The sequence below is a fragment of the Hibiscus syriacus genome, unplaced genomic scaffold (assembly GCF_006381635.1).
Source record: "Hibiscus syriacus cultivar Baekdansim isolate YM2019G1 unplaced genomic scaffold, ASM638163v2 tig00111723_pilon, whole genome shotgun sequence".
NCBI classification, from domain to species: Eukaryota; Viridiplantae; Streptophyta; class Magnoliopsida; order Malvales; family Malvaceae; genus Hibiscus; species Hibiscus syriacus.
In genome coordinates this window covers 885,713-894,634 of record NW_024063165.1, presented here as the reverse complement: position 1 = coordinate 894,634, position 8,922 = coordinate 885,713, and positions in this window count along the sequence as shown.

Below are 8,922 nucleotides of genomic sequence, written 5' to 3'. Positions count from 1 at the left end.
AGTTATGAGCATAACTAAAATTCAGATGATCCCTCCATCCTGGGTTATAAGTATTGTCGTATGGATTATAAGCTCTTTAGGGAGGTCCTAGAAAGTTCCCGACTGCATTGACTCGATCCGATGTGTCATCTTGGATTAGTGGACAACCATATGTTGCATGATCAAGTAATGCACATATTCCACACAATCTGTTTGGTCATGTCTTTCTTCCAACAAGAGAGTTGATGACTTCAGTTAATTTGTCTATATTATGTTCAAAAAAAGATGAACTTATCTCATGAACTCTTCGAGGAGGTTCATTAGTTATGCAGAATTATTGGGAATTTACAGCCATTGTGGAAATTAATTCCTAGCCTCACTAGGAGTCATATTCACCAAGGCTCCATTGCTGGCAACATCGATCATCTTCATTTCCAGGGGAGTTAATCCTTCATAAAAGTATTGAAGGAGTGTTTGTTCAGTTAACCCATGTTATGGGCAACTAGAACATAACTTTTATACCTCTCCCAGTAGTCATAGAGTGACTCTCCATCAAGTTGCTTGATTCTAAGTATTCTCCTTTGTAGTTCACTTACTTTCGCCTCAGGGAAAAACCTGTCAAGAAAAAGACTAGTCATTTAAGCCCATGTAGTAAAAGAATTAGGGGGTAGATAAAATAACATCTCCTTAGTTGAATTGGCTAAGGAAAAAAGAAAAGCTCTAAGTTTGATTTGATCCTCGGTTACTCCTTATGGTCTCATGCTGGAGCAGACCATGTGAAATTCCATGAGATGTTTATGTGGATTCTCTTTTGGCATTCCGCGGAATATAGGGAGGAGATGAATAAGGCCAGTTTTTAACTGGTGTGGAGTTTCGCCTCCGGGAAAATTAATGCACAAAGGCTCTTGTTCAGTAGGTGCCGTGACTAACTCTCTGATAGTAGCATCAACCATCAGAATTGGTTATGTTTTAACGAATTCACCTAAATTTGATTCTGATGCTGGATTTGATTGTTGTCTCATTCTTTCCTGAATCGTATGTACGCGAAGTCTCCTAGCTCGGGCTTCAATTTTCGGGTCGTACTCTACTAATAAGCCCGGATTAGTCTATGTCATAAATCAAAAGCAAACAAAATTAGTAACTTTGGTGAAAACCTCGGCAACGACGCCAATTTGACTAATGTGTTGCCACCCTGGATCCCTCTCCAACGACTTCAAACTCTCGAGAGCAGCCCGGGCGGCATACTTTGGTGACATGTTCCCCTAGCCGGGTGATGCCCCTGCTCCTGACATTCCACCGCCTGCCCATGAAAACCTCGAGCCTATCCTAAGGGGTCGGTCGTATGTTGTCTCTGCCGAAGAAACTCTGTACGGGTACTTGTAATTTTTGGATGATGAAATAGTACATTTTGAGTTAGTAAGACATCATCATTTCTGTTTAAGTAAATATATTCCAACTTGAACTTTAGAAACATTGCATTTACGTGAGTCTGTCATGCATATTTTGCTTCCATTGGTTGGACTTTATATCCGATGATTAATTGTGCCACGTTTTATAAACTTGTCTTTGAATTTTACGCTACTTTTAATTTTTCGTCGAATTGTCTTCTTAATGTTAATTCACCCGATGTCGTTACATTCCGACTATGCGAATGAATGTCTATTTCAAAGTTTAATTTTGCTATGGGGTTCGTGAAGGATGTCACGAATCATACGTATTTGATTGCTTTACTTGATATTCCGCAGGACTTCAATACCTATATGTCCTATGAGACACTTACAGGATTGGCTGGTCGTACGTTAAACGCTCGCTCAACTCGAGCTCATCTTATCCACGACTCATTTAGCCTATCATATCGCTTATTTTGACGTTACCAGGTTTACTTATGCTTTTTCTACAGATGCTTTGGATGAGCGATGCTTGGATTTGATGGGCCTACTTGCTGGAACCACGAGCGTACCATTCTTCATTTCACTAGGTGTCCTTACTCCTCGTCACGAGCAAGTTTTTGTTCGTCGTAATGTTCCACAACCTCCACCTACATCACCTCCCCCTGATATGCAGTCTCAATTGGATGAAGTTCACAACTGCCTCTATTCCATTGAGATGAATATTACTAAGATTTTTCCTATCTCCTTCCCAGTGTTTCTCACCACGACCGAGGCTATGGTCGTGGTCGACATTAAATCTTGGGAGTACTCTATTCCTTCTCTAGTAATTTAATTTTCTGTTTGAGGTAAAACGCTTTAAATGAGGGGGAGTAGATTCTAGTTTTAACTTCCCTTTGCTTATCTTTATGTTTTGATGCTAGTATGTGTTGATTGGATTTGATAAAATTTCATTGAATTCATTTGTCTTGTTGAATATTTTTGGAATGCCATGCTTGTTTGGGAACACATATTTGTTTAGGTTAGGATGTTCATGTTAGTGAATAGCATGAATTGTGATCAAGTTAGATTTCTTGTGATACTCCATGATTTTGTTGGTTGAAATGTGCTTAGCTCAATGCATGGCAATTTGGTGAGATTTGAGCCTTTACGAGCATATCATTTTGCTCGCATTTTTTTTGATTGAGTGTGTCGAATTTGGCATCGTTATTCTAGAACCTGCATTCTAAATAATATTGAGATTACACATGAACATGATGTTTAAAAATGATTTAGGCACTTTAGGATTAACTATTCCGTTTTCCCCACTAAAATTGCCTACCCATGCATTTTCCCCTAGTTAACCACTCTTGAGCCTATTCCCTCTTCTTTGTTTTCACCACATTTATAAACCTGAACCTTTTTATTTTATCACTCTTTTCTACCCTTTTCAGGGAAAGTGAATAGTTTAATCGATGTATGCTCCAAAAAAAGAAAAAAAGAAACATCAGCAGTTCGAAAAAAAAGAAGAAAAGAAAAGAAGAAGTTGTTCGAAAAAAGAAAAGAAAAGAGAAAATACATGAGAAGAAAAAATGGAAAACAAAACAACAACAAAGAGAAAAAATCATAGATTTCGAAAAGAAAGTTGTTGTTTGATAGTTTGTCTTTTTATTTTGTTGTGCTTAATGTTTTAATGGAATTGAACTTGTTATTTGTTCATTGCCTTGAATTTTTAGCCTTTTCCCCACCATTACCTAAGCCCATTACAACCAATAAAAGACCCTTTTATTTATGCATCTTGTTCTCATTAGTTGTGGAGATTTGATTTACTTGCAGGCCTATGGTAATATCATGTCGGTTCTAACATTGAGCGTTTCTATACCCCAACCACATTGAATGATTTGAGTAAATCCCGTTAAGGTATTGAGTTATGGGCATTGAGATTAAAGAATGAATGGATGTTACAATTGCATTTAACTTGTTCCGATTGGTGATATGCAATTGATTTATATCTTGACTTTAATAATTCTTGTGGTCTCTACCTTGTTTCATTGAATGTGAAATTTGATAAAGAAAGGTAAATGAAATTTTTGACCGATTTGATTATATCATACTTGAGGTCAAGCATGAGATAAGTGAGGGGGAATTTGATGAGTATTAAGAATCGGTAGTATTTTCTCGTTATTCTTCAATCTTATGGAATTATTGCTGCTGATTTGGTTGTGTTATGCTTGTTTTAGTGCAGGGTCTTATTTTCCAGAATTAGTGGTAAAACAAGCGAATTCTTCATTTTTTTTATTATTTGGTCACGGCTGGAGACATGGCCATGACTCTGTGAATGACACAGTCTGACGTAACAATTTCTAGAAAGTCAAATCAGTTGCAGTTTTCTAGAAGATCTAGTCAGCATGCCTTCTAGAAGATGTACGAGCAGAGTTTCATTAGGAGACTTGTTTAAAGTTTGAATTTAGGAAAAATAATTATATTTAGGATTATTTTATTTTAATTTCTTTTTTTATCTCTAGGTTTTTAGAGGCTATAAATACCCTCTTGGGGTATGCCTAATTTCACAACTCAGGTTACAATCCTCTTTCTTTCTAGTTTTATAAAAGTTCTCTCCTTTATTTTGTTTTTCAAGTTTTTCGATTTTTACTTTATTTTTTTAGCTTTGTTTTAAATATGCTAAGTATGACTTTTGCCATGCTTAGCTAATTTCTCAGAAGCCGAGAGCTGAAGAAATGACTCAATTCCAACGGGAGAATTGAAACAAACCCTTAATAACTTCATAATATCTCTCTCAATCTCTACGCTTATTTTTTTCAAAATCAAATCAATTTTCAAAATCAAAGATTGACTTTGGATAAGAGGTTGTTGCAATTAAATATGTGGGAGGAAGGATCAACTTATGAAAGCACATTCAACTTCCTAGGAACACACTTGGCGAGACAGCTTTGCCAAGAGGGAAATCGGAATTAGAGGCTATTGAAGCAACAATCCAAGTCGGTCACCACGAACTAAAACAATAATTGATCTATGACAATTGATGTTGATTAGATTAGTTTCTGAAGCCGAATCAAAGATTGCCTTGGGTATTCAATATAAAAATAGAGTCGCTGGGATTGCCCTTGTAGACAAAGTAACTGACTGAATCCTGAAGGGAAAATCCAATTCGATGACCTGAAAGAAATTGAGTCAAAGCGAAGGTTGAGGTTGTTTTTACCATATCCATTTACAATCTTTACTCTTCTATTTTTACTTTAGTTTCCTTCATTTATTTAATCTCTTTTACTACTTAATCGTATTTTAAACAAAACTCCCCTACTACTTTTCACCTGGTTAAAACCATTGAAATAGAAATTTGGAATTTTACCACGTCCTAGAGGATCGACACTTATTTCTCTTTACTATGAATTTCTTATTTATTAACTGAGAAGAAGGAATTTTATTTGACATCAAAATGAAAGTTGTCAATGCTCCTGCATCATTTATGGATTTGATGAATTGAGTGTTTTAGCCATATTTGGGCCAGCTCATAGTTGTATTCATTGATGATATTTTGGTCTATTCTAAGACAATGGAAGATTATGACGCTCATCTTCGCATTGTTCTTCAAACTCTTCGGGATAAGAATCTTTATGCCAAGTTGTCAAAGTGTGAATCCTAGTTACCAAAAGTTGCTTTTCATGGCCATGTTATTTCAGCAGAAGGGATAAGAGTAGATCCCAAGAAAGTTCAAACTATTATTGAGTGGAGAATTTCGAAAGTGATTCTAAAGTTCAAAGTTTCTTAGGACTCACTGGTTATTATCGAAGATTTGTAAAAAAAATTCAATGATCGCTTCTCCACTTACCAAACTGCTAAGGAAGGATGTACCATTCGTTTGGACTGATAAATGCCAAGAAAGTTTTGAGACGTTAAAGAAGATTAACAGAAGCTCTAGTATTAGTACAATCAGAATCAGGAAAAGATTATGTGACATATAATGATGCATCTTATAATGGTTTGGGATGCATATTATATTGAGTACAAGTTTGACATCTGTGTGACAGTGGTGCTATTATATGATATTGAGCACGAGTTTGACATTTGTGTGACAATGGTGCTATTATATGATATTGAGCACAAGTTTGATGTATGTGTGACGGTGGTGCTGAAGTACCGAGAATATATTTTATGGTACAAGTCTGACGTCTAAGTGAGGGTGGTGAATGTTTGTATGTAATGATGGTGCAATGCATTCCTTAAAAATGGCATATATATATTGTGTTATGTAGTACTTGTGCATTATAAGTGTATGCTTGTTTGACTCACATACCTTGCATTCTCATTGATTTACTTTGGGCTATGAAATTAATAAAGTGAAAGGCTTATTTGAAATGTTATGTAAAGGAAATAGATTGATCAATCTGAATTAAAATAAAATTCTAATTAAGATCTCTGACTTGACTCAAAATGTTTCATGACGAATCTTCGAATTATAGACAATCTTTTTCACAAGATGTTCTTATATTTCATACTTATGTGGTATTTAATGAGTATGTTTTTATTAATGATTTTATTTTATTTTTATTATTTTTATTAATAGTACTTAATGTATTAATAAGTGTATACTTAGCGTGTGATGATTTTCATGCATAGGTAGAAGTATGAAGTAAAGAACGAGGTTCATTATCAACTTTTTGAAGAAATAGATCTACTCCATATACAATATGATATCTTTTGAATATTGATAATACTAGTTATTACTATTTATTATTGATAGTTTATTATTAGTATTTTAGTGAAAAAGATTTTCAAATATAATGAAATGAAATATTTTATGATTCTTTGATAATAATTGAATAATTTTAGAAAAAAACAAAATTTAATGGTTTTGAAAAAAATGAATATTTTTTTAAATATTATGTGACATCCTAAACTCTTTTACGGGAACGTATACAAGAAATGGGTGTTACACATATGAAGATAGAAAAGAGATAAAGTTTGGCACCACTTTATCTGTTAATGGACGTTAGAATTTGATTGAGTTGCTTCGAGAGTACAAAGATGTGTTTGATTGGTCATATGAGGACATGTTGGGTTTGGATACATAATTGGTGGTACAAAAATTACCAATAAAGATAGAATGTAGACCCATGCAATAAACGATTAGAAGAATGAGACCCAAGATGCTACTAAAAGTTAAAGAGGAAGTAAAGAAGCAATTCGATGTTGGAATCCTTAAGGAGGTCAAATACCCTGAGTGGGCGGCCAGTATTATCCCAGTACCAAAAAAAGATGGGAAAGTTTGTGTTTTGACTGCAGATATCTTAATAGAGCTAGTTCAACAGACAATTTTCCTTTGCCACACATAGACATCCTGGTGGACAATACTATAGGTGATCGCTTGTAAATGTATATGCTAAGGCAAGAAATTATATGCAAGTATACACAATCGAATCAAGTAATATAGGGTAAGTGAGTTATCGTCTCCTCATGGATTGGTCAAATATTTTTAAGCTTTATCACAACCAGAACTAGTTGTCACAAGCTAATTCCTATAATCTTGTCAAACTAGAAAACTATTAGTAATAAAGCAAAACGAGGAAATATTGTAAAATATGGTTGTAGAAAAGTTTGGTCGAGACAAAATAAATATGCAAAACTATCGAATTAAAATAAAGCAAAGACAAACGTTGATTCAAATATATTCAAAACAACCTCACATTTTCAGACTTATCACATAGCATTCATTCTAATCTTTTGTTATGCCAAGCAATTATTCTAAGTCCAGATTGAATTGTTATGACATGCTTAAGATGCCCGACAGGATTACTAAGTATTCTTAGATGGTTGTTATAGCAATACTACTCAGTGTCAACTACAACCCTTGGTTTGTCAGACTGTTTTTGTAGAAATACCTCTAAGCGAAAACTATAATCGTTGTCTATCCTACTCTAGAATATATCCCTTTTAGTCAATTGAAACCCGCTCCTTATCTCTAAGATAGACAAGTTAGAACATCACCATCTCAGATCTATTCCAATGTTCACATAGATCTATCTTAATTCTCTTGAATCTAAGAATCAATATCTAGACAAAAGGCAATCTATCGATGCTCTTATAATGTCAATAAGTGTTTCACCTGGACCCAAGGGAATCTCTCGAAGCTCTTACAGTGTCAAGGCAAAATATTCAAACAATGAACGAAACAGTCATGAGCAAAATCATAATTCATCATTCATAAAGAAAAAAAATTGTTTAGGTAAAACAAATATTAACACCAAGTAAGAGAGTTCATGGTGTTATCGCTTTGCTGCAGTCTGGCAAAGGAGGACACCAAGGAAAGTCGGTTGGTAAGCGGTGGGGAAGCACTGTAGTTGCTCACTCACACTTCAAGTAAAGCTATCCTAAATTCCTTCCCCTTTTTCGTTGGTGGCTATGGATGGGTATTTATAAAGGGAAATCACCTAGGGTTTTGCATAAGTGAAGATTCCCTAGATACCCGTTATTGTCTTATCCAGGCTAAAAAAAGGAAAGGCTGTTGGTTGTTGGCTGTTGTCAGAATCTTGAGGGCTTGTTTTCTCGTAAGGGAAGTCGTACATCTAGCATGTTACATGGGAGATTTCATCATATCCGCTTCAGTATTTCAAGATAAACCTTTCCTTGGCGAGATAAATCTGATCCTCACTTTCTTTAACTTCTCTATTCCATTGGCCCTTACAAATTACGTTGACACGACTAAAATGTTTAATACATGCACAACACACCCTAAAGATAAGGATTATGAATTTACTATACCACTTGGCCCTATTGCACGAGGTCAGACTAAACTTCTTAAAGACAAGCTTCAAATCGCAGTTCAAGCATTCATCCGTAAGGGTCTAATAGTAGCAGATTTACAACAACGTTTTGAAGGGAATCCAGTTGTTATCGGTCAATAAGTCTTCTTGAGATACAACCTTCTATCTCTTATATTTTCAACGGTTCTTGAATCGCATTAATCCGATATCAGGAACTCAAGATATGACCATTTTACTGAAGGCAGTGCATGCAGGAAATCCTATACGGGATAATACGTGATTTTGTAAATATTACGAATTTTTAATATTTATATTGATTATTTGTAATATAATTTAATATAGTATGATAAATTATCTTTTAGGATCATATTTATTATTTTTATTAGGAATTAAGGTTGGGTTAAAACAATATTTTTAGTTATTATTATTTTATTAGGAATTAGAGTTAAAACATGTTTAGTTTATTATTATTTTATTCTCTAGTTATTTAGGACCTTTAGGATTCAGCCCCTATATAAAGGAGGCTTCATTCAACTTTGTAAATAATATTTCTTTGATTAATAATACAACGAGAGTTCTTTTTTGCAAGTGTTGATTGCCTTGTGCCTTTGAAGCTTCTTCTCCTGGAGTTCTTTCAAGTTCTTGTGAGGGAGATTAATCTTCACACTCCAATTTGTCTTTTCATTGTGACTAGGAGGGTTGTTTATAGCCATATTATCGTTTCCTTTTCATTGTGACTAGGAGGGCTCGATAGGACATTATCCATCGATTTTCCACATATCCATCCACGCCAT